This window comes from Columba livia, chromosome Z (genome assembly GCF_036013475.1).
Source record: "Columba livia isolate bColLiv1 breed racing homer chromosome Z, bColLiv1.pat.W.v2, whole genome shotgun sequence".
Taxonomy (NCBI): Eukaryota; Metazoa; Chordata; class Aves; order Columbiformes; family Columbidae; genus Columba; species Columba livia.
In genome coordinates, this window is record NC_088642.1 from 30,976,646 (window position 1) to 31,001,456 (window position 24,811).

At 37.5% G+C, this 24,811-nt stretch overlaps 1 long non-coding RNA gene across 2 annotated transcripts in view; it reads left to right on the top strand.

Annotated features, from left to right (window-relative positions):
- The window catches only part of LOC110361877 (uncharacterized), a 29,855-nt gene extending 5,416 nt beyond the window's left edge, over positions 1-24,439 (top strand). Inside the window, exons 3-6 of one of the 2 annotated variants that reach the window (XR_010468814.1) lie at positions 21,146-21,207; positions 22,449-22,599; positions 23,633-23,684; positions 24,014-24,439. This is a non-coding gene — a long non-coding RNA (uncharacterized LOC110361877). The remainder of the gene's footprint in view (positions 1-21,145; positions 21,208-22,448; positions 22,600-23,632; positions 23,685-24,013) is intronic. The other variant, XR_010468815.1, reaches the window with a different exon arrangement.
- Positions 24,440-24,811: the final 372 nt, after the last annotated feature.

Sequence of the window (24,811 nt, forward strand, 5' to 3'; positions counted from 1 at the left end):
TTATATATGTATTACTAGGGACAAGTGATCTTGTAAAGTGAAACAGCTGAGAAAAGCCTCTGACAACACTGTGGGTAACCACAAGGGAGCTTGGCTGTGTTTGCTGATGAGGAGGAGAATTTTTAGTGGACTTCAGTCAATAAAATTTGTTAAAGAAACTAGAATAGCCACAGCACCTGGTTGAACAGCAGAACATGAACTGATAAAATATAAACTCAATGAGATGAAAATCACTTGTTCAATTTTAGCTTGAAGAACAGAGCTAGATTACATCCAGTTTACTGCTTGGCATGTTGCTGTCCAAATGGAATATGTGCATGCATATGCACCGAAGACATCAAAGCCAAAATCCAAAATTAGATGAAATTACATGGAAATATCACAAAATGGGAAGGCATCTCCAGTTTACTGAGAAAGGGATAAAAGTGGGGGATAAGGGGACAAACAGAACAGATAAGCAAACTACTGTGTAATCAGGACTCATCTTGTGATAGCAAAGAACTAAATTTTTCACAGGTGACTGCAGGAGCCATAATGTGTTGTGGGGTCATGGGCTCATACATATTGTAGAGGATGGGCAAATGAGGTTTTATGCTTATAACAGCTGATGACTGCTAGTGAGGTGACTGAGAGAACTCAGTGATACACCTACTGAATTAACAAGCAGCATGAATCCTCTACAGAAGTTTCTAATGTCTTCTGTTGAAGATTTGTGATATATGTTGCTAGAAGAGATGTACAGAAAAATTAAAAGATCACAAAAATATACTTAGAAAATGCAAATTCTTCCAAAGCTTTTCCAAAATGTTCTTTGAAGTTGCATCTTTGGGAACAACAGAGGATAGGGGACATTTAGTCCAGACTCAAAACTGTAGATGAAAGGAAGTTGAAAAGTGGTTTGACATTTCTGAGAGATGAATAATATTAAGAAACTTGACCCTGTGTAAAAGGAAAGTTGCTGTTTCAATGATTGTGGACAAGACTTGAATTTTAAACTGATAAATGGAAACACTTTTTATACACAAATTCAGTGCAATATAATATATTAACATGTGTAATTTTTTAGCATATGGAATCAAAAAGACTAAGGCCCTTACAGGAGAGATGTGTTAAATTCACTGACCTAAGCTGAATGGTCTTCTCTTAGAAATACAACTTGCTTGACTAATAATCTTATCCCATTGTGCTTTATCATTATGTAATAGCTAAAAGAGGTTATTGAAAAGATTTCACATTAATTTAATGCTTTGCAGTCCTGGTATTCAAACATTGTATGTTAAACCATTGCCTCAAATTTTATATATAGTGAATCACTAAGGATCGCCATAGCTACACCATTTATTTCTGATATATCATAATTAATCATGATGTTGTTTTGAGGTTATTATTTAATCCCGTCTGCCTACCTGAACTCTTGCTGTTCATGGGACCAATCAACACAACTTCTCATTCTTACAGTTTTAATACAGAGTGGAACACAGGTAGCAAAAGATAAACACAAATATGTGCAGTCTTAGAGCTGACTTTAAACCCTAATGCTTTCATCTACCAGAGAGAACAGTAGTCTTGCTACTGTTGCCCTTTTGCTTATCTCTTAGAGAAGTTTTATTTTATGGAAAACCACTTGGCATTACTTGCTTCAATGTGTCTTTATTTGCTTTCTTCTGATAAGTGCACTCTATGGCTTGCAGCACTTTGAAGTGACAACAATTCAACTCTTTCACAAGTAATGTTAACTCTTCATTGTTTCCAGTTGTGTTAGCAAGCCCAGGTTTCTGTTGTTTTCTCTGCAGTACTTACACTTACTGTTTAAAGTTTTCTATTGGTAAAAAAATAAGCTGAACTGCTGCCCCCAGAAAATCTAAAACATATTCCATATGTTTATTTTTTATTTTTATGTTAATATTTATATTTTTACATATGCAACAATGCCTACAGAATGATTGTCCCTTATGCCTAGTCTGAATTCTTGTGGGGCTTTCATTTTGACACATTTCTCCAGACAGGATGCTTCTGTTATTGGTAGAGAAGACTGTGAAATGCTGTCCTAAACAAATAAAAAAAACTATTTGTTTGGACTGAAAGACTAGAAGTTGTAAAAAGCTCTAGTAGGATAACATTTGATCACGGGTGCGAACAACGTGAAAATATGCAACTTTATTCCTATATGATCCTCACTTTGTAGATGTTGTTTGATGTTACAAATCCTTATTAATGAAACTAAGCTGTGTAGAACAATGTATATGTACATGGGGAAGGCTGATTTTGGACACTGTGGAAGATTCATGATATAGACTCAGAGAAAATATTTTAATATAACATCTCCAAGTATTTTTATACAGACTTTTTGGTTTGTTGTTATCTTGGGAAAACTTCAAACAACCTTCTTCAAAAGGGTAAATTGCTGTTGTGTCACTTAAGAGCCTTTTTACAGATTTGGAGTGAAAAATATTTTTAATTTAAGACGTGAAGTTAGGTTTCTGAGCATGATCTGTGTATAGCAATTTACAATTATTGAAATAGTTTGATTTAACAGGCTGTATCTCTCGAAGAATGAGCACTCACATTACAATGCACAAGCTCACAAGTCAGAACCCGATCACTTCCAAACTGAAGAGCTAATAAAAAATGTGAAGTACTGTAATAATTTCAAATTACTCTATATTGCACATTTCCAGGTCTCTGATCACCTCCAAATTCAAGTGCTTATAAAACTGCTCCAATAATTTTAAATTGCTATGTGCAGAGTGATTTAAAATTGTTAAAGTGCTTCGAAGTTTTTTAATAAGTACTTTAATTTAGAAGTGAGTTGAGCAATGCTCCAGTATACCTTCAAGAGATTATTAAACTGATGTAAAAATTTACCATCTGGAAAGAAAATTAAACTGTTTCTTTAAAAAAAGGAAAAAGGTGGGGGTGGGGGGAGAGAGAGGATAGGAGAAGGTATAAGAAGTAGCAGTATGGTAGTAGCGGATAATACAAGGATAAGGCAAAGAAGAATTAAACCTGCACACCTCAGAGAGTAATAGGACACCAGTTTTCTTGCTGTGTGAGAGGTCAGTTAATAGGACTTCAAAACTTATAGCGGCACCCTAAATGAAGACAGGAGACTGTCCTTAAAGTTATAGCAGCACCACACCAAACATTATGTCAAGATGACAGTGACAGAGGATAGGGATCCTCATGGTTTAGGAAGAGCAGAGCTGACAGACACAGAATCTCTCAGGCTATTCAACATCTATGTTGATACTGAGCTGGTACACAGATGCAAATTTTTTCCTTAGTGTTCCTATTGCTGTAAAGTTGTGTGGTACTCTTAAGCTGCAACTGTTTGTGTAAAATAAATGGTTTATTTACTTATTTCTAAAACAACAGTCCTAAGAAGGACATTTCTGCCTGGTAAAATACGCTTTCCATAACTGTTTCTTGCTTGTATTCCACCCCAACCCAACATTTTATTACATTTTACTACTAGAAATTAGGAGCAAATACACACATTCATTAAACACACATTTTTAATTACATTAAAAATTAAATTTAAATTTAATTACATTAGAAATGTAATTGCCATTATAGTAGTGAAATTTGGACTTCAGGTGTTTCCTCAGTTGATGTAACACCCTCTTGTTTTAATAATTTGTCTTGAATTTTGACATATTATTTATTAAAAATAACAAAACAAGCAAAAAAAACAAAACAAACAAACAAACAAAACCAAAACAAGAGAGGCCAAATATCAGACCAGCTACTTGTAAACCACCAAACCAGTCATATAGCTATCAGTTTTGTATGAAATATTTATCCAAGTAGAAGCACTTATGTAATAGCCTTAGCTGAATTACCTTGTATGAATATGTACTTTTCCTGTGTATATCCTTGTTACCAGTTCTCAGAGCTTGGTCCAGACATACTTTTGACAAGTGCAGCCTGTGTTGAGATATTTTAAATACTCACAGAATAAAATATGCAGAGCTTTCTTTTTGAGGGATATCCAAAAAGAGGGTGGGCTCAGTTGGGCACAATGAGCTAGGAGGAGCTGGCAGGGGCACAGGGAGGACAAGGAGGGTGTTGGCAACCAAGGATCAGAAGGCAGAAAGGGATGAGACAAGCTGCTACTTCTCCTTCTGTTCTCTTTTTCATTTTGCTACTGAAAGAATGGTGCTTTGATGGTGGGAGTGCCTGCTGTGTTTTCAGTACTCGCCTTGACCTTAAATCAATATTGATTGATTTTGTGAAGACCTGAAGTCTCTGACCTCTGTCTGGCTTTGCAAAAGTACAATTAAAAGGTGCTAATGTTTTTCAGTTGCTGAAAACACTGGAAATATATGATGGACAAGCCCAAACAGCTTGCAACCTCATGTGACATCTTTGGCATTATTTGAAATGCACACTGAAGTGAGTGCCATAAGGCAAGCTTTCTGTATTACAAACTCAGGATACAGAGGTAGGACTAGGGTGTACATTGGAGAGAGAGCAGGCACCACCCTAGAAAACTCAGAGTACTTTCAGAAATAACAAACAAGTGCACAGCTCATGAGTGTCAGAGACTAATATATAAACACGCCTTCACAGGCTGAATTTAAATTAGGATAGAGACAAAATTTTAAATGAGATTCTATCTCCTTTATTGTTATGTGGGTCTGGCTTTAGTCCTCAGACATACAGAAAGATGTTGATTGTCCTTTTTTTCTACAGGAAACAATTCTTTGGGAACAAAAAAAGCCTTTTCGCATGGCTGTGAAATAAAAAGCACTACCCCACTGATTAGTCATATTCGTGGCCTTTAAAGAACTGAACAGAAAGATCAATACCCTGAATTCCTTTTCATCTGCTTGGACCATGAAGCATAGACCTCTTGCTTTGTTTTCTGTGTAAGGAAGGAGGTAAGGGAGTGTTAGCAGGAGGAAAATATTATCTCCCAGTGGTAAATATATTGATGTTACAGAGGCACAGTGCAGCATGGAGAGTAATGAGAAATTTGAACCTTTCCTTTCCCTTCCTTTCCTTTCCCTTCCCTTCCCCAGCATCCCACAGTGAATTACCGGCTACAAAGAGAAAGAACTGTTTAGGGGCTGGCAGCTGAGAGCATTTACAATTAGCTGAATCGATTAACCTTTACAATGCTGTTACTCTGTGAGGTTTTTTTTCTTCCACACTAGTCCCTTATTGATTAAACACATTCCTTTACAGTAGCACTGATTTGTCTATGGCTTCCCCAGTCATAAAGGCTGCCTCCATAATAGCTGCTGCATGTTCTTGTGAGGACTTGACACTGGAGACTGACTGACATTATGTAAATAGTCTCCTCATTTGGAATGTCAGGAGTCACACTACAAAAACAGAACAAGTAAATCTGCGTTTCAGCTGCTCCTCTAAAGTCTGGGCTGTGCCAAAACAAAGGGGGTTTTTCCTCATCATTATATCTCACCTATCATGCACAAGACATTTTCTTGTCTAACTGGGAAGACTGACAGCTAAATGGAAAAAAATAAGTAAGGGACATTAATTGTAACAACATTCATGGCTTAGGTGATGGTATTTTATTTTGTGTACACCATGTGAGGATATGACAATAGCAAGATTCTGCTTTGCAAGAGACGTGTGTTTCTAAATCCCTTTGAAAGCTGATTTTGGTGGTTCTGTGATTGACAGTGGACTGGCCTTCCTAAGAGAATGGGCTCTGAGAGACCAAGAACTCTTGGAAGATACATGTGTGGTGCCTTGCAGCCCACGAAGTCGCACAAAACATGCACAAAACTGTTCAGTATTTCTCTCTTATTTTTGGAGAATGGGTATGTGTGGGATGTTTGTGATCGTGAAGTTTAATGACAGCACAGGCTGCTCCACTAAAAATTCATCACATTCTCCCCAGTGTTAGAGTTCAGTGTACCTGGGAAAACTCTCCACTTTAAGAAGGGAAGATTAGAAATTTGATTTCTGTGCCAGCTCAAGCTGAGGTTTCTTTTGTAAACACGATTTTGATCTATTCTGGCTCATGCCGAATTACACATTTTGTTCTAATGTTTGCTTTTCAGCTCAGGTGTGACCAAACAGAGAACGTCAAACTCATTTCACTGAGGACTGTAAGTAGGTTCACAAATGCCCTTCAAGAAGTAAGAAAACCAGCAGCCTTCATTTGTATGTAAGAATTATTAAGAATTAGGGTTTTGGCAGAACTTCTATTGCAGCTTTTTGACAGAAAAGAAAAATAAAAAATATTGCTGGTGAAAAACGAAGGCACACAAAACGTGAAGTGTCTTAAAGTAAGCATTCTTTTAAACACAGAGGAATTGGTTTGAAGAGATCTAGGATCTAGTAAACATTAACATGGAAGATGTAAATAGTATGCATATACAAATAGTCCCTATATTGAGACATACAGTAGCATGGGCATGCAATATATTAAACATACATCATCAAGTATTTAATGTTTAGTATAAGAGAACCGATGTCATTCCATGGATTAGAGGAACAATGGTGGCACTCAGCCATTTCTTTTCTGAGTAGCTGCTGTGTTTTTAAAAATAAAAAATCGGAGAGCTGCTGTAGCAAATTCTGTAGCATTCACAGCATGAGAAACAAATTAGGAAACAGCAGATGCAGCACAAATTAAGATGTATTTAGCACAACAGCCCTTCAGATGTGTGAAAGTCTTTTGTATATCAGCTTTGCAAGGTTGATGTATTGCACTTTAGACAGCTGATAATGAACCTTTCTAGCAATTAGAGGTGGAAATACTGAGGATTTGAAATTGTGCTGTTCCCAGTGGGGGAAGGGGAAAAAAAATCCAAAACCCTTAGTGAGAAATTGACTGCTTTGTGTGTGTACACTGGATAAAGCAAAGCAAATATTTCAGTTTATGGCCATGCACATTTTGAATTTCTTGCTTATTTTTTTCCATTTAATGCATGGGTATTATTTTATTTTATGTGTAATTGAATAAATGTGTATTTCTTTGTTGATGTTATGTGAGTTTCATGGTCACTAGAATGTCTCTTGCTTTATGTGGTGCATTATTTAGACATCTGATGGGAGGACAGTAATTTCAGTAATGTAGTCCTCAAATAGCAACAACCCTTTCAATGGTTTAAGTAATTTACAGTTTCATTGTATTTTGCTTTTTTCCCTAATGCTTCTGCTACACTTCCTCTTTCTGTCACCCTTTCCACAGCCTAAAACACAGATTAAAAACCCTGGTGGAGGTTTGGCATATGTGAATGTTGTGGGTTTGAAGCTTGTGTGCTTGATCCTCCTAGATGGCGAGTGCTCTCAACTCCAAGGAGGTGTAATAGAAATGGAGAGTACTTAGCTGCTCACATGCCTGAGCCCCCTGGCGAGAACAGCATATTACAGTGGGCTGGGATCTGCCTGTTATATAGATAATAATAGTTTCCATTTATACAGGTCCTTTCATCTGCCTCATCTAAGTGTTCCCACTCTGGCAGGGGGATTGGGCTAGATGATTTTTTGAGGTCTCTTCCAATCCCTAACATTCTGTGATTTTGTGATCTGAGAATCTCAAAATATGCTACAAATTATGAATGTGACACAGCAGTGACATTGTTATGGTTGCACAGAGATTTGAAACTGAGGCAGGAGTTAAAGCTCTTTGTTACTTGTGAATATAAGAATATATCTTTGTGCATCCTCACCAGACTTACTATGATTAGTCTTGCAAAATGTACTGAACACCTTTTCTGTGAACTAACATATCTAGTTAGCATGAATTATGGCTGTTTAAAAACATCCTTGTGTTGTTGTGCGGGCCTGTTTTATTTTTATTATTAGATGTGTTGTTTGCACTCCCGGCTCTCAGGTGCCATACTGCTTGGAGATGAGTGTCTTCTGAAAACACATCACCAGCATGGGGCATGGGCAGCAGGCAAAGCCCAAGCTCCAGACAGCTGCCTGCATAGTGGTGTCAATGGCAATCACCATTTCCCACAGAAAGATCACCAGTTGGTCCCACCATTGATATGAGAAGAGCAACAATATTGTGAAAACACTTCAAGGGTCTCAGTCCCTAGGTTGCTATGAATCCATCAGAAGTCTGAGCTCTATTTAAAAGAAATATTCTGACCTCTGCAAAGGGAGCATTGGAGGGACTTCATGAAAAGTGTGTTCTTGCACAATGTAGGGAATGGAGCTGCCAGCATCCCACACTTCATGGTTGTGGGGAAGATGTGAGGGGTCTTGTGCATGAATGACAGGGCTCCTTTCCTGTCTTTTGGCATTACTTTTGCTTTCATGATTAAGATTTAATTTTAACATTTGTTGTAAGGACTATTTGGATTAAAGCAAAAGGTTCTTCCCTCGAACAACAGTAGAACTATTATCCTGTCTTGGCTTTCAAACCACAGCTTTTGACCTTCATTTCATAGCTGTATTATATTGGTAGTTATTAACAGTGATCACTTGGTATGATAGGTTTAAAATTGGACCAGAATGCCAGCCAAAGCACTCTGATTACATTTAATCAGGAAATGAAGATGATTCTCTCCGGGTAAATGAGTTACCTTTACATTACTCTAAAGACAAAAAATGAATCAGGTGGGATTCTGTCATTTTCAGCCTCTTCCTTATCTAGGTCCAGAACAATAGTGATATCCAATACATAAAAATCCGTGGTGCAGAATTATTCCCCGATGCAGACTAAGTATCACTGTGACAGAGGCCAATAAGAGGCTATTTGCTGGATTACAGATAGTACATTTTTTATACTTACTTTTTTTTTTTTTTTAAACTGTAGTCTGCATGATCATCTTAAATTTAATTTTTTTATTGTGGGGATGTAAGTAAGACATGAGAGCTGATTCTATAATAACCAATTCAATGTTGGAAGTTTTACCAATAGTAACGTTCCTAACATAGTAATGACTATTATTGAATCTTAACAACTATGTACATGTGTAAAATGGATCATGCTTGTGATGGGCAAATTTTCTATACACAAAATAGGAAAATTTATGTTGTGGTTTTTTTTTTTTCCATAATTCTGCTTTACTGTATCTTGTGAATACTTTCAAAAGTGCAAAGATCATTGTTGATAAACAAAAGGACAGGATTGTCAATAAATAGCTGTAGGAAATACAGAGTTATATGCATGATGGCTGCAGTGATACAGTTTCTACCAGAGCACTAGGTTAAGTACTAAATATTCTGCTTTTGCTATTTTATCCTTCTTGTTATGAGACGGGGCTATAGGATAGATTATGGACTTGTGAAATTGCTAAAACTCTTGAGAAAGTATCAAGTAAATGTAAATTTATAAGCCAAGGTTTTTTCAGCAGTTTATCTTCCACTCTACCTCAGAGAGAGGCATAATGAAAACTTGTTTGCATTTTTCCCTCTTTCACATCTATTCTATCAGTGTAGGAACATTTTTCTTTATGTTATTACCAGTATCAACTGTCAAAACACATGAATAATTTTAATTAAAATATGGCAAGCTTTAATTTGAGGAGTTTGCATATTTATGTTATGTCTGCAATAGAGAAAGTAGAGAAAGTATGTCTGTGTGCAGTGTGATCAACAACATACTTACTGATATAAATTGCCAAAAGAAGGCCCACCCTGTAATATTTCTAATGTCTTTCCTATTTAGTCTTTCCTACTTAGAAAATGATAAGCCTTTCAAAGGGCCAGTGCTTCCTGTGAAGAAAACTCAACAGCCCATCCTCTCATCCTGATGAAAATGCAGACACTTAACACACTTTTTCCTCCACAATTGCAAATAGCTAATCATAATTAGGAACCCTGCTGTTGGGAAAACTGCTCACTCTGGCAGTAAAAAAAAAAACAACCCACTGAAGTTGTAATTTTCCTTTCTTCTATTCTCCAAATCTTTCTGAAGCACTTATTCAATTCCTACTAAGTGTGTGCACAGTTTGCCTGAAAGTAACACATGGACTCCTGCAGAAACAACTCTTCCATTGACCCTTCAGTGTTCCCACCCCAACAGTTTTTCTGCTTTTTTACTGTAAATGAGGTGTTAATTGTGTATTATTCATCATGTATTCATTCTTTCCTTCTTCTAGGCTTTGGCGCAAGACTAGTGCTTGCATTTATTTCACTGATATCTTTCTGGTTTCCTCATATAATGCTCTAATTTGTTGTGCTTTCCTGAAAATTATGTCACTGCGAGCAGAATGTTCTAGTTAAAAATATTTCAGCATTGAAGAAATAATGATTAAGATGTTTAAGAAGGATTAATGGTCATTGGAAAGACAATAATGGTTTGAAGCGTAGCCAAGGACTATTCTTCCCAGCTGGGCTGTAAGGCTTATTAAATGCCCCATACAGTTCCAGTATCGTTATAAATACAACCGTTTTAAAAATATTTCCATTCAAAATTTTCCTCATTTCACGTATTTTCAGCTATAAGCCATGGAAACCTGTTTTGGTCTGTTTCGTTTTAGAGAGCTGTGCCCCACATAGTGGTCTATTAAATTGTGTATCTCCAATCAGCCTTGAAGTGTGTGAGCTCTGAGCTGGATGTGCACCTGAACTCTTTTATTTGAGGACATATTTGCCTCTGCTTGAATCAGTGCAGTAAGATTTATGTCAAAGTCCTCGTTTGCATTTAGACAAATGTGGAGATGTAAGCAAGATGCAAGTGCCAGCTTGACTTATTTTTGTGTTCACCATAAACAATGTTCATTCTTTAGCAGGGTGAGGACTCTGAAGGGTACCTTTTGCTTTTTTTATTACCATCTGCATTTCTGTGACATTCTTTTATATTTGATTGGCATGCCATTAGCTTTACACAATTTAAAAGAAATTCCTGCAGTATTTCCAGTGCATCCAAATAATTGAAAGACATGTCATGCAACAGCTTCTTTTAATGACATGCATCACCATTCAGTACTATTGTAATGACATCTCTGTCATTATAAGATGTCTAAACCAATATCTGTGCTTTTCCAGTATTGCCCTGAACTGCAGTGTACGGAACCAAGGGTTTTTAAATCATCTGAACCTTAGTGCTCCCTGACAGAAGACTTATTTTTTATTTGTAAATAAATTTAATAGAATCCTTCAAAAACAAGCCAGGTTGTATATTGTTAAATTGTGTTATATATTTAAATTGCATCATTAAAGTATATTTTTTTATGCCAGCCCCAAAGAGTTAAGGTGAAACCAGGAAAAGCTTTTGGTTTTGTTATTTTACTTCATGAGATTCCAGTATTAATATTTTATGTGGGCTTCAGGAAAGCATGCCCAAAAATTTCCAGCTGTTTGGCAGAGAGAGCTGTGGTTTTCTGTTGTATTGTCTGGCTGCTAACATACATTTATGATTTCTGCTTTCCAAATTTTTACTACTGAACTCAAGTGTCTATTTTTGGCTGCAGATAATTGACAGAGGGGAGCAACGTAAGTGTACACACTGTAAAATGTGTATACATACACACAATCTTACACATACAAAAGACAGACAGACAGAGACGGATGGATACTCACTATACTTTCCACAAAAAAGGAAGATTAAAAGTGACACTGCATACAAATTCCCAGGAGAAGAATTCTATGATGAATGTTCTTGATACTTTAGTGGATGAAAGTTATCTTAAAACCGGTAAAGGAAAAAGAGTTCTTGCTTCAATAACAGATTTCATGGACTGATATTTGTCTTATAGATTTACTAATGTTCTAGGTTAGAATTTCTATTTTAAGAGAGAAAAAAATAGGAGTCATTTACAAATGTACCACAATTTGACTTTATTTTTAATTTTTAAGGAACTTATTGGTTGATTTTAGATTCTATGCATGCCCAACATTTTACGAAAGCAATTTTGAAAAACACTTCAGGTTCTTAAGAAAAAACCCTTGGAATTTAGGGACTTGAAAAGATTCTCCTTAAAAGTGTGGTATTCACAAAACTGAAAAGATTCAGATTTTGGTCTTTTAGGTTTGAGCTCATTGGGTTTTTTCTATGTGCTGTTTGCCAAACAGAGCATTCCTTTAGAAATTCTTTGTTTGTTAAGAGCCTTTGTCCTGGGGAAAGAATGATCAGAAGTAAATTGGAAACAATACCACTAAAATGATTATCTATTGGTTATAATGCATGTCTTTTTCTGTGTTGTACTTCTCAAGGCAAAGTGAAGGAATTAACAAAATACTCTGCTAAAACTCTCTGATGTGACAGGAAGCTGCTTGCATGTATCATGCCATTTTCTAACCTCTCCTCCATTTAATATTTGCAATTGGTATCCAAGTATGTTTTCTATTAAAGCTTAGGAAGTTGAGCAAAATACTATTTCTGATTAACTCTCTGCAACACCATGACAAGCAGTTTTGTGTCTTCCCATCTCATATGCACTGAGCAGTGCTGCTTATTGCTTTGCTACGGGACTCCAAAATCTCTGGTGAATGTCACAGGTACAGATCCTTTAGTATTAGCTTTTGCATTAACATCATGGATTTAGTTAAAACAAGTGTAAAAATTAGTGTAGACAGACAGCTCCCTGTTGGTTACAAATATGAGGGCACACGAGACTGTAATTTATTCCTTCTGTTGCTCATTGTAGTTTATGCACATCAGTTGCCTTATGTTCTGTTTATTTACCTAAGCATTTTGTAACAAAATGCTCATTTTGGAGAGTTTTTTTTATGTTTTAAGATAAGACACTTTCAATTTCATGGAATTAGATTTTTAGAAGACTGAATATTAGTATACTCAAAGCAAAGAACAAAAGCCAACATGTACCCTGTGAGTTCCTGCTTAATTTATTTATTCATTTTAAGTGAGTTCTGTGGTCTGAAGGCCAGAATTGTGTCTTCCACTTGTAAATGTATATACATGTATTTGCCACTTTTCCCCCATTTTCTAAGGAAGCTGGCTAAAATCTGAGGTCTAAGGACAATTTTTAGCTATCTGGCATAAACAGATGTAACTGATATTTTCAACAAGGCCAACCTCATTGATGTTATTCTGAAAATACACCAATGTTATCAAGTGGTTTAAGTCTCGATTTTAAGAAAATTCTGTTGTGATCTTCTTGTTTCAACTTTCACTCTGCCCATAAACATTTTCAAAAAGGGCCCCAAATGAAATAAAACAGTTCAAGTTTGACTCAGTCTGGAATGTGAACATTCAGGGAAAATTGGTTATAGAATTCACAGTCTGCTTGCGGACAAATTGTATTACAGCAGCATTGGGATGAACTTCTTTCAGCTTTGAAGAAAGAGGGTCAAGGGTTTTTCAGGTAGAGGAAGCTGCCTACCGGCAGGACATTCAGTGTGCTTTGTGTACTGTTTCTTTAATGCAAAATTGCGATCTATTTCTGGAAGAGAGAAAAAATTCAGAATTCTCATCCTAGCAAACTGCCTTCTTCCCTGCACTGTCAAGAGAAGCATCTTCCCTGTGTTTACTCTTTCTGCTTGCAAGACTCTTGCACCCTTTACGGCATAAACCAGCACATTCAGTTTTTTAGGGCAGTCAGCTGGACATGTGGCTGCAATTAAATTTGGTCTCCCATTTCTTGGGTGAGAGTTTGGTAGTTACAGCAATTACAGAAAAAGCTGAGTGTGGGAGGAAACATTAGTTTTATTTTCACAAAATGCTGGCAGTAAGAGTTGTGCTTTGGGCTGAATGTTGCTGTAAGTGAGGGGGGGGGTGTATTCTGCAAGGCTCATAAACAGAGGGACATCCAATTTGTGAGTCTAAAAGGGTATTAAAGAAGAAAAAACGTGCTGAAAATCTCTGCTTAATTTTAAGTGGACTGTGGGGCACTCTGCTTAATTGCAGAGCAGGAGGGAAGGGTGCCCACAAAAGAAAACACTTGACAGGGACACCAGCATGTCAAGCACTGTCAAGTGACTAAAGGAGGCCACAAAATTGTGAGAATGTGTTTGCTCAGAACATTCAATAAGAGTGGGCTTGGAGCCTGGAACTATAGTTTAGTAAAAACTCTGCTCCTGGCTACTGCATCTTCCCTGCTCTGGTGGGTGGTGGCAAGGAGTAGGAGCAGAGGGGATATTAGTGTCCCCAGCTCTCACCTTACTAGGTTTCTAAGTTTGACTTCCAGTGAAACATATATTAAGAACTTACTCTTATATACCTAAACAGTTGTGAATCTGACAGCTAGCTTTTCGATCAGCTTTTTTACAGAATTTATGTCCTGAATAAGATGTTAGAAGGGAGAGAAGAAATGAGCATTAAAGGCTATTGGTAGTTCATATTCCCCTTCTAATTTGCTTTTGTGGTATACCCTATGTGCACAATATAAAGAAAGTATTTAAAAGAGATGTTGATAAACTGGAAGAAATTTGAAGGCAGCAAGTATGATGTGAAAGTGCTTGGAGAAATGACATTTCTAGAAAGAGAGAAAGAACAAAAAATGTGCTGCTCAGGGAGGAAAAACAAATTAAGGACTGTCACAAGGCTGCTGGTGAGGAGGGGCAGAATCCCTCAATACCGTGCCAGAATGTGAAAATCTGCACTGGAAACGTACTTTCCGTAAGACAAAGTGTGAGAAAGCCAGCTAAAATCTGTAGTAATATTCTGAGGATAACATGGAAGCACAATAGTTGCTGATACTGAAAAAACAGACTAGACAGATAAAATATTTGAGGAAATTCAGTAGGGACAATCCAAAACCAAATAAATTACAACTCTATTTCAAATCTTTTATCTATGATTAAATAATATTTTTAGCATGGTGAATAGAAAGCTGTAAAAAACATGTGTGAGGCTCCTTAATTTACTTTTTTAGTGCCTCAGAACTGTGTCTAAACAATGGAACCCTAAAAGAAGTTATGGTAATAAATACTGAAATATCAATTCACAAAAACAAAAAAAAATGAAAACAAAATCTCCCAACAAACAAACAGAAAATCTGAAGGGCCCATTCAGTGTAATTGGGATTCTGGTGTTTCATTTCAGAATAACAAGAGAAAGAAGTATCTTGAAATTCAGCTCTAGTAGGGTATGTTATTTCCACAGAAAATAGGTTATTACAAATATAGCACATCAGCACCATTTCCCCTTCAAGTAATTTTCAATACTGAGGGAGACTTTGGCAATTTAAAAAGTTGCAACATTAATCCATTAGCATATTTTTTTCCCAAGAGTTTTGCACAAGCAAAAGCAACAATTTCCTGGACAGCCAAATTCATTATAATAAATGCATGATTTTTTAAAATTATTTTTTAATTATTTTGATGTGTTTTAATACTTCATTTATATTTTGTTTTACTATGTCATGACAGTGATATGACAGGAAAAGTTTTCATTTGGAATGACTATTCAGAACTTTATGCAGATGAAGAAAGACAAGTGAAGAAAAGGTCACTGTAAACTTTTCCTTGCAATGATGAAATATTCCAGGTAGTATGTTTGTAACATCAGGTGCAAATATATGTGTTTTCTCCATCTTGCTTGTGTTTGTGTTCATCTTGATGTTCACTGATAAGCTCATTTCCTATATTGATGATAATAGGCTGACCAATAGAACATATTGTTCTGTGAAGAGCATGGACTTAAAATCATAGAATCATTTCAGTTGGAAGAGACCATCACGATCATCGAGTCCAACCATAACCTAACTCTAGCACTAAACCATGTCCCTAAGAATCTTGTCTAAACACCTTTTACACACCTCCAGGGACGATGACTCCACCACTTCTCTGGGCAGCCTGTTCCAATGCCTGACAACCCTTTCTGTGAACAATTTTTTCCTGCTATCCGATTGAAACCTCCCCTGGTGCAACTTGAGGCCATTTCCTCTTGTCCTATCACTTGTTGTTTGCAAGAAAAGACCAGCACCCTCCCTGACACAACCCCATTGCAGGTATTTGTAGACAGCAATAAGGTCTCTCCTCAAACTCCATCTGCAGAGGACTCATGCTCAAGTTTTTCTGATTGTTGCTTATAGTTCTTCATCAGGACCAGGTGAAACCAAAACACTGCAGACCTGTGCATAGAGATACTCTGTTGCAGATGTGCCATCACCCTCTAGTCACAATGCATAAACTATTAAGGCAAACAATGTCTCAGAAAGTAGTAACTAAATTCTTGTATGTCATAATTCTCAAGCATGTTTTCTAGTAGAGGTTGTATGCCTTGGACTGCTATATTCTTGAATAGTTTGCAGTCATTCCATATAGTAGAGACCTCAAGGGTTGGCACTCAGCGACTGAAGATTCATTTATTCTTCTGATACCTGTCATAAGAATTAGTTCTTCATATCATCACTGACTTGTCATTTTATGAATACACTTGAGCACATTGATGTCTGTCAGCTCTTAGATTAGGTACATGTTGGTTCAAAGGTAGATCAAAATGAAAGTTTGCCTGAATGCAAAAGAATTGTATTGCTGAGAAAAGAGTAGCAAGATGGGAGAAACTAACTAGTTAAATTAGTTGGGCCACCACATATGTTTGTCTTTTTGATGGTGAAATGGGGAATAATCAGCTATTTCTAATGTACTTCATTAGCATGTGTTTCTGCATGCATGCAAGTGTTCAGTAAGGGAAACAGAAGTGCATCAGCAGATGAACAAGCTCCAATTTAATTTTCTCACATTTATTACCTTAAAAAAAAAAAAAAGAAAAATGCCTCTTGTCCTTTTTGATACTGTGTTTGACAAACTACGGTTTCTATGGAGCTAGCTGGAAAAGTTGAACTAATGCATTCCAAATTTTAACTGTTTTAATCTTGCAAGGGGAAATCACATACGTGCATCAAAGCTAGCCCAGTCTGCAGAAAGTAAAATCTCTGTACCTTACAATTCTAAATGATGTACACAGTGCAAGATACACCCTACATATATTCAAGAACTTGAAGACAAATTGTATTATTTTTGCCTGAAAAAATGTGGAATGATCCTTTAAATAAAAGAATGCTTACATTGCATTAACTCTGCGACACAACATCAATTCTGGGAAAAAACATCACAAAAGAGGCTTTTTATCTAATATGTAGAACCTGACACCTGAGAGGAGAGGCAGCATTCTTTAAGATGTGTTCAGACTTTTCTGACATTCCTATTAGTAGAATCGTAAAACATGTTTTCAACTGTGATTTAAAGCAAAAAACAGCTAGAGTATGTTCTTAAGTCAGTAATCTACCTATATGCAAACAGTGGTCTCATATTTCTAGTTCATCTCAGAGCAGCAGAATTACAAACGAAAAATGTTTACATAAATGTGAAGTGGTTCATAGAATCACAGAATGGTTTGCACTGGGACCTTCAATGACCATCCAGTCCAATCCCTCTGCCATGGGCAGGGACGTCTTTCAGCAGGTCAGGTTCAAAGCATCATCCAACCTGATCTTGAACATTTCCAGTGATCAGGCATCCACAGCTTCTCTTTGCAATCTCTTCCATTGTTTCACCATCCTCTTTGTAAAAAAATTCTCCCTTATATCCAATCTGAACCTACCCTCTTTAGTTTAAAACCATTGCAGCTTGTACTGTCACTACAAACCTTGGTAAAAAGTCTCTCTCTAACTTTCTTATAAGTCCCCTTTACATATTGAAAGGTTGCAACGAGGTCTCCTCACAGAACCCTCTCTTCTTCAGGCTTAACAAGCCCAATTCTCTCAGCCTTTCTTTACAGGAGAGATGTTCCAGCCTTCTCAACATTCTTGTGGCCTTCTTTCGGACTCATTCTAGCAGGTCCGTATCTTTCTTGTGCTGGAGGCCCCAGATCTGGACGTAGTACTGGAGGTGGAGTCTCACCAGAGTGGAGCAGAGAGGCAGAATTACCTCCCTTGACCTGGTGGTCACGCTTCTCTCTGTGCAGGCCAGGGTATGACTTGTTTTCTGGGCTGCAAGCACTCATTGCCATCTCATGTCCAATTTTTCATCCAGCAGTACTCTGAAGTACTTCTTTGCTGGGCTGCTCTCATTCCCTTCATCCTCCAGCCTGCATTGATACCAGGGTTTGCCTTGACCCAGGTGCAGGACCTTGCATTGGCCTTATTGAATGAGGTCCACACAGGCACACTCTTCAAGCATGTCAAGGTCCCTCTCAATGGCATCTCTTCCCTCTAGTGAATGAACTGCACTGCTGAGCTTCATGTCATCTGCAAACTTGCTGAGAGAGCACTTAATCTCACTGTCTGAGTTGCTGATGTAGATATTAAATTGTACTGGTGCCAGTAGGAAGCCTTGAGGGACACCACTCTTTACTGATCTACCAGCCAATTCCTTATGTACCCAAAAGTCTGTCTGTTAAAATCATATCTCTTCATTTAAGCAGCAAGAATTTTGTGGCGGTGTGTACCAAAGGCCTTACAGAAGCATAAGTATATGACATTTGTAGTTCTTCCCTGGTCCACTGATTCAGTCAGTTCATGATAGAAGGTTACTAGAGTAGTCAGTTTAGTATTTAAGTCCAATGTGGCCTACACTAATTACAAACTTAAGGTGAACAATATTGCTTTTTAGACATCTGTCATAAACCTCTGTACCAGAGTGTACTGGATTTCAATGCCAAGGTTTGGTAGAAGGGAGGATAAAAGAGTGGATTCAGTAAGAATCTGCTAGAACCTTCCCTGATGTCTGATAGAGCCAATTCCAGATGGCTTCAAGACAGACCCAGCGCTGGCCAAGGCTGAGCCCATCAGCAATGGTGGAAATGCCTCTGAGATAACTTTTTTAAGAAGGAAAAAAAAACTTTAGTGGAACAATGGCAGCCAGAGGACAGGAGTGAGAGTATGTGAGAGAAACAGCCCTGCAGACATGAAGGTCAGTGAAGGAGGAGGGGGAGAAGGTGCTGCACGTGCCAGAGTAGAGATCCCCCTGAAGACCCTGGTACAGACAATGGTGAGGCCAGCTGTTCCCTCACAGGCCATGAAAGTCCACGGTGGAGCAGAGGTCCGTGTGCAGCCCATGAAAGACCCCATTCTAGCGCAGGTAGATGCCTGAAGAGCGCTGTAACCCTGTCAGAAGCCTGTGCTGGAACAGGCTCCTGGCACAACCTGTAGCATCATGGAGAGAGGAACCCACATTGGAGCAGTCTGTTCCTGAAGGACTGCACCCCATGGAAGGTACCTACACTGGAACAGTTCAAGAAGAACCAGCCCATCAGAGGGACTCACATTGGAGAGGGTCATGGAGAACTGTCTCCCACGGGAGGGACCCCGCACTAGAGCAGAGGAAGACTGTGAGGAGTACGGAGCAGAAGAAGTGATGTGAACCGACCACAAGCCCCATTCCCCATCCCCCTGTATCACTCATAGGGAGAAGGCAGAGGAAATCAGAAGTGAAGTTGAGTCTAGGAAGAAGGGAGGGGCAGGGTGAAGGTGTTGTAGGGTTTGGTTTTATTTGTCATTACCCTACTCTCATTTGACTTGCAACAAATTAAATTAATTTCCCCAAGTCAGTAATTGGAGAGTGATCTTGCCCTGTCCTTATCTCAACCCATGAACCTTTCATTACATTTTTTCTCTCCTCTGTCCAGCTGAGGAGGGGAATGATAGACCAGCTTGGTGGGCACCTGGTGTTCAATCAGAGTCAACCTACCACACAGAGTAACAGAAGTGAGATGTGTTTTGCTACTGAGGAATCCATGTATATCAGTGAATGACATTTTAAAAGATATCCTTTATGTTATCTGCAGGCCTATATTACGCAGGAACCTGGCACATTCATTCCTGATGGGGTGGGGTGCTTCCTCTGTGTGTTTTTTTACTCTCCGTGCCTGGGAATGGCATGGAAATGATGACACTTGTTCAGAAGCAGTTCTGATTCACTGTTGTTCTGCATGTGGTTTGGGGTTGACTTAGAATGAAATACAGGCACAAAACTGGTAAATCAAAAGGACAGAAAAATGCCAAGGAAGTATCACTTAAAATTAAAAATTATCTCTGTTGTTTCAATCTTTTAAGCTTACAAAAAGTAAGAAAAAACTTCAAAATATTTTGTAGGTCATACAATAAACATAAAAACTATAAAAACTATCCTGCTTTCTCTGCCTTTCTTTTTTTTTCTTTTTTCCCCACTTCTAGACATTTAATAATTCTATGAACCACTTCGGAATTTCTTCTCTGAAGAAAGCTGGGGACAGTAGTGGTTACCATAGTGGTTTCAGAGTGTTGTGTTCCATTTTGCACAAAATTTTCCCTTTATGCTCATCTCCACCAGAGACTCTGAGTTTCTATGTAAGTTCAGACTAAGAAAATGTACTTCATAATTCATATTTCTTAATTAGAGAGGAGAAACATTAGTCTAGTTACAGATATTCATTAATGTGTGAAGTTTTTTTGAATCCCCCCACCCCCATTTCTGGTCTTGTCACATGCTTAATTTTCCTGAACTCTGAAGTATTGTAAATCACTTTCTAAATATCTTTCCTAAATGAGAAAAAAAAAATAATTTGTGTTATAGACATCTACATTTTTCTAAAAATACAAAACCTAGTTTTAGATTTGATGCCATGGTCATAAATCACATACAATAACATCGTAAATGAGATAACTGTAACATTATATTCTCTGGGCAAGGTTAATAGATTCAGTGCAATTCTAGCAAGAAATTGTAGCTGACATTTCCCCATTTCTTTCAGAAAAGCCTTTATAAATCCTCAACTTGTAAATTGGACTGGATTAAGTCCCAGTGGAGAAAATCCTAGATTTAGTGTTTTTAATTTCCTAAGTTACTGAGTAGGAACCAACTTTATAACTATAGTCAAATATGACTAGGGTACTCTATCAGGTTTCTTTGTTATTTCCAGCCAACCCCTTTCCTAATAACAGAAATCTAACAATATTGCCAACAAATGTGAATTTACAATGTGCCCCGAACTATCTGCAAAGTTGGCCTGATTTTTTTTTTGTGATTCCTGGAAATGCCTTAATATGAGACCTTCTTTCTCCATTTTGCAGCTGTTTTTATAGAATAGTATTTATTTACATAATAGAATGTATGTGTTGGAAAATTCCCCAGTCTCTTACTTTTCAATGAACATGACTCAAAATGTACTAATAACCGTGAAGATCTCCTGGTTAACTTGGTCACTAAAGCACTGGGACACTGTGCTTTCTGTAGAACTTTTAAGGTCTTCTAAATGGAAGACAGTATCTAGAGCTAAAATATGCGGGCAGCTTTTACAAGTTACTTGGTAGGATAATACAGAGGTGTCATAACTTCCAGAAGGCTACCATAATGATTTAAGAAATCCCTTCTTCTTCCCTAGATAACCGAAGTATTTTGATGATGCAGCCTCATCTTCAGGGAGTTTATTGCTCTGTAGTACAGGTGAGTGTGGTCTCTTCCACTCACGTTGTATAGCTGTGTGTCCTTCTTAGGTCCTGCATCCTATTGCTTTGTATGCGTATGTTACTTGTGATGGTGGAACAGAGATATTTCTAGGCAAAACCATAAAGTCATCATACTTAACCATTCAAAATATTAGATCGAATTTCATATGTTGTTAATATTAATTTAATTTTTAGCTTCAGATTAGCTTTCAGTTCTGGGGCACCTGCTACACATTTCAGGAGACCTAATTTTCCTGACTACATTTGCTCTTTTATAAGCACTCTGCTTCATCACAGGGAAATATTTAAAGCTATCTGCATTTTTAACACAAAGGTAATATGTCCTTTGGAGATATTTCACATACAAGGATTAATAATTTACATATGTTGCTATAGCAACCATATATCAAAGTATAATAAGTCTAGACTGTGCTATTAATGCTGTTTGAAACGAAAATAAAATGTAAATATCAAGGTTTTGATTCAAGCTGCACAGAATAATTTACTAAATGTTAAAACAGCAGTATTTTTGTTTCACCAGGACTCTGTGCTTTTAAAATGAATTTTTAAGCTTCATATTATACCCATCATTTTTCTTGTGTGAGTTAATATGTTATGCTTTCTGACTTTTTCCGTAGGTGTCCCTTATATACCTATTTAAAGTAATTGATTCTATAGCATTAGGAAAAATATTTGTTAGTATAATGATAAACTATTTCCTAATCAATGGCAGACACATGTTGTTTTCATTTACCTATGGGACAAATGGGTACAAAATGTCCTTGAAAATGAATTGTCTACCTTCATCACTTTATTAATTTTAGAGAGAGAAAGAGAGTGAGAGAAAAGGAAGGAAGGAAGGAAGGAAGGAAGGAAGGAAGGAAGGAAGGAAGGAGGAAAGGAAGGGAGGGAGGGAGGGAGGGAGGAAGACTAAAATGAAATCTGTGTCTTCAGAGGCCCCCTATAATCTCAAGTGATGGTGATGGCTCAGTCTAAGAGATGGACTTACTGGGGAACAATCTGATATGCTGTGCACCACTTCCCTCTTGCAGTTCACTAGGTCCTTTTTTGTATCTACAAAATGAAAAGGAAATTGTTTAAAAATCTGCTCCTCATTCATTTATACTATTTGTGAAGGGTATGACAGACAGTATTGGTTATAGTTAAATAGGTCAAAATCAAGGTAAAGTTTGTCATGGATTTTGGGTGCTATGTGGTAATTATTTGTTCATCATCAAGGTGTGAAATGGTTTCCATGTAAGAGCTACAGTTCCTGATTTTAGAAAAATCCCTGCCCAGGAAGTGCAAGAGAGCAGATGAGATTATGACATAATGTCAGTTCATGAGTGGCATGGAAAAAGTGAATGAAGAATGACTACTTGTTCTCACAGTATGACAATAAGGGGACATCATGTGAAATAGCAGACAGTACATTGAAAATAAAAAGGGGAGATTATTTTTCGGGGGAAGGGAAGGGAAGGGAAGGGAAGGGAAGGGAAGGGAAGGGAAGGGAAGGGAAGGGAAGGGAAGGGAAGGGAAGGGAAGGGAAGGGAAGGGAAGGGAAGGGAAGGGAAGAGAAGGGAAGGGAAGGGAAGGGAAGGGAAGGGAAGGGAAGGGAAGGGAAGGGAAGGGAAGGGAAGGGGCTTGTGTCTGTTATCTTTGATCTCTATAAAGTGCAGAACAGAGTCCATACTGCTATAGCAATGAGAGTCTAAGGACTTCTCTCAGAAACACAGAAATACTGGATGCAATATCCTGTGTCCTGAAGACCTCATCAGTGTAACATCTGGAAAAACAAACAACTAACTTGTGCAAAACCTATTTAGCATGTTTCTTCTCCTGCAAAAGGAGATTAGCCAAATTTCAATTGGAATTCATAAAGAGTGGTGGAAACTGGATGTTTTTGAACAGCTCATTCATAGTACATCTGTTAGCAATAGAAAGTTAGACCCACATTCCTCTTATATGATGAGATTCACAAGGTGGAAAAGGTGAGAGCTCCATGGAGCACAGCATCTTTATGTAGATAAGATGAGAAGATATATAGCTTAGTACTTTGCCTTGGCTTCTCATTACATTAGTCTTTTGTTCTGGCTTGAGAAAAACGTGATTGAAATTGTGAGGCTGAAAAATGAGACTCCAGTTAAAAAGGTGTGTCCTTTTAGGGTTTGAATTCTTTTAAGTCAAAGTTGCTTGAATGTATTGGTCAAAGCTTTAGGATAAAAGACATTTCCATTTGAAAGCAGTTTGGCTTATGATCTGGAGTCAAATTTCAGTTCAATTCACTGCTCCAAAATTATTTCAGGCAGTCTACTTTGTTGCTCTTAGTGAAATACATGGGGTCAGTTTAGGTCAGTGAAAAGGCATAGGTGTACATGGGAATACAGTGAGGTTCCATAGCTAATGCTCTGCCTGATTTACAGGAAGGTTGAGAGCTTCTGTCTTCCAAGATCCAAGTGTCATCTATCAGAAATGGTAAATAAATCTGTAGAGAAAACAACTTTCAAATTTTTCAGTTTTTTTCTTTAAGAAAAATATCTCTGCAGTAGATTTTCTTTAAATTATTTAAGATTTTTTTATTCTTTCTTCCACATATTTCATTTTTTCCAGGCCTGGAAGGCTTTGAGTACTGCACATTAGACATACCTTCCTTCACTGGAGTTCTGCTTTTAGTAACTAACTAGCTAAATAAATAAAAATCATCTGCTGTTTGTGAGCATAATCCATGGTGAATATCTAAAGTTTTAAATATTTAATACTGTTCTGCTTACAACATATTCTATATTCCTCTTCCTTCCCATCAGTGAACACTAGACTGCATTGAGAAAATGCTGAGAGCACTGGACTTGTTCAGCCTTGAGAAAAAAAGGCTTACAGGAGACCTCATTACCATGTTCCAGTATTTAAAGGGTGGCTACAAAGAAGATGGAAACTTTTACAAGGAGTCACATGGAAAACACAAGAGGCAACAGGTACAAGTTACTCCTGGAGAAATTCCACTAGGACACAAGAGGAAAATTTTTCATGGTGAGAACAATCAGACATAGAAATAATCTCCCAAGGGAACTGGTGGATTCCCCAACATTGGACAGAGTGCTCGGCCATCTTGTCTAGACTGTGCTTTTGCCAAGAAAGTTTCTGTGGTTCTATGATGTCTGTTCTTGTTTTAGGCTATCATTATCTTCAAATAAACTGGTATAAAAATAACAATAATAAAAAGTTTTGAGAAATTAAATCCTCAAGTAAGCTTCTATTCTATGTTGGAATTCTTAATCATTACTTATTTTTATAAGAATTTTAAGAGGTATGTTAACAGTTGTTTGGAGGACACCTACAACACTCAGGTATGCAGCTAGTTCACTTCTTTAAAATTTAACAAGGTTTTCTCCTTGCAACGATTGATCTATTAGTGATCTGAAATGATGATTAAAAGTTCAGGAGAAGAACTTAAGAAAACATAAGAGATGCATAAAACCTGTGAAAGCAGGCAAAAGCTTCCATGAGTCCAGTTAGGCTAAATGTGCAAGCAGACATAAGGAAAAGGAAGCTTAAACTGTAGGTAGTTCTGGTTTTTGGAGGGAGAAAGGGGAAACAAGAATGAG